We start from the raw sequence: 1,335 nt of genomic DNA, 5'->3' as shown, positions 1-1,335 counted from the left end.
TGATATTTGCTTTGTCTGTTCAGATTATGTGTGTGTGTGTGTGTGTGTGTGTGTGTTTCCCCTTGTCTTTTGCATGCTTTGAATTTTTTGTTGAAAGCCAGATATGTTGTATTGGGTGATAGGAACTGAGTTTAGTGTAAAGATTTATTTCAGCCTGCCTAGAAGTTGGGCTGTATTTAATGTTTGTGGTAGTTATAGGGTCTGGGGATGTAGCTCAGTGGTAGAGTGCATGCTTTGTGTGTATGAGTCCCTGGGTTCAATCCCCGGCATCTCTGCTCTATCTTCTTTCTTTTGGAAACCCTGATGGCATAGTGGTTAAGTGTTACGGCTGCTAACCAAGGGGTCGGCAGTTCAGATCCTCCAGATGCTCCTTGGAAACTCTGTGGGGCAGTTCTACTCTCTCCTATAGGGTCTCTATGAGTCGGAGCTGACTCGGTGGCAATAGGCTCGGTTTTTGGTAGCTATAAAAAAAGCTATAGGTGACAAGAATTCAAATTCCTCTAGTTCCTTGTTTTTATCTCTTCTCTTTACTTTGGTAAGTACTCCTCTTCAGAGAGAATGTGCATTTTGCATCTCTTTCACCTGTAATCTACTGCTATTGTACTGGAGCCCTGTTGTTGTGATGGTCAGATGTGGAGAAGTAAAAGCAATCCATTCTGATTATATCTCAGTCTTTTAGTGGGCTTGTGTCTCTGGGCTGTGACCTCCACAAGTGTTTCCCTATTGTTATAGCCTTTTTATTTTTCTTAGATTAGACAGGATGCTAGAGGGGACTGGATGGGAAGAATGATCTTTCTCCAGATGAGACAAGGCTCTGTTAAAGGATTTTCGTCTAAGGTGTAGGCTTTTGTTAATGAAGCACGAGCTGGGCACATTTCGCAATGATTATTCTCCCCCTCTTCCTGCAGATACAGGAGAGCATCTCTCTCTGATCTTCCAGGTGAGAACCTGGGGTAATTGCTGATGGTAAAACGCATAAAAGACTGGCTTCAAGGAATTTCACACACTTGTTCTAATCTACACTCAGCCTCTAGCAATTTATCAGAATTTTCATTTAAGTGTTCTTTCCAGCTTACGTTTCCAGCAATTCCTTCCACATGTAAGCAGTTCTCTCCTGTGAGTCTGAATTTGCATGCATCTCCAGATTAACTGTCTTTTCAGAGCAGGTGGCAGTTTACCCTGAAACCTCAACTCTCTATTCCCACTCATTACCGTGGAGTCAATTCTGACTCACAGTGAACCTATAGAACAAGGTAGAACTGTCCCATAGGGTTTCCAAGACTGTGAATCTTTACAAAAGCAGACTACCACACCTTTCTCCCACAGAGTGGCTGG

At 42.9% G+C, this 1,335-nt stretch overlaps 1 non-coding gene across 1 annotated transcript; it reads left to right on the top strand.

Annotated features, from left to right (window-relative positions):
- The first annotated feature begins 203 nt into the window (after positions 1-203).
- TRNAT-UGU (transfer RNA threonine (anticodon UGU)) lies at positions 204-275 on the top strand. The gene has a single exon. It is a non-coding gene; the product is annotated as a tRNA-Thr (tRNA).
- Positions 276-1,335: the final 1,060 nt, after the last annotated feature.

This window comes from Elephas maximus, chromosome 15 (assembly GCF_024166365.1).
Source record: "Elephas maximus indicus isolate mEleMax1 chromosome 15, mEleMax1 primary haplotype, whole genome shotgun sequence".
NCBI lineage: Eukaryota > Metazoa > Chordata > Mammalia > Proboscidea > Elephantidae > Elephas > Elephas maximus.
The sequence above is the reverse complement of the archived record's forward strand: the minus strand, read 5'-3'. Positions and strand labels throughout refer to the sequence as shown.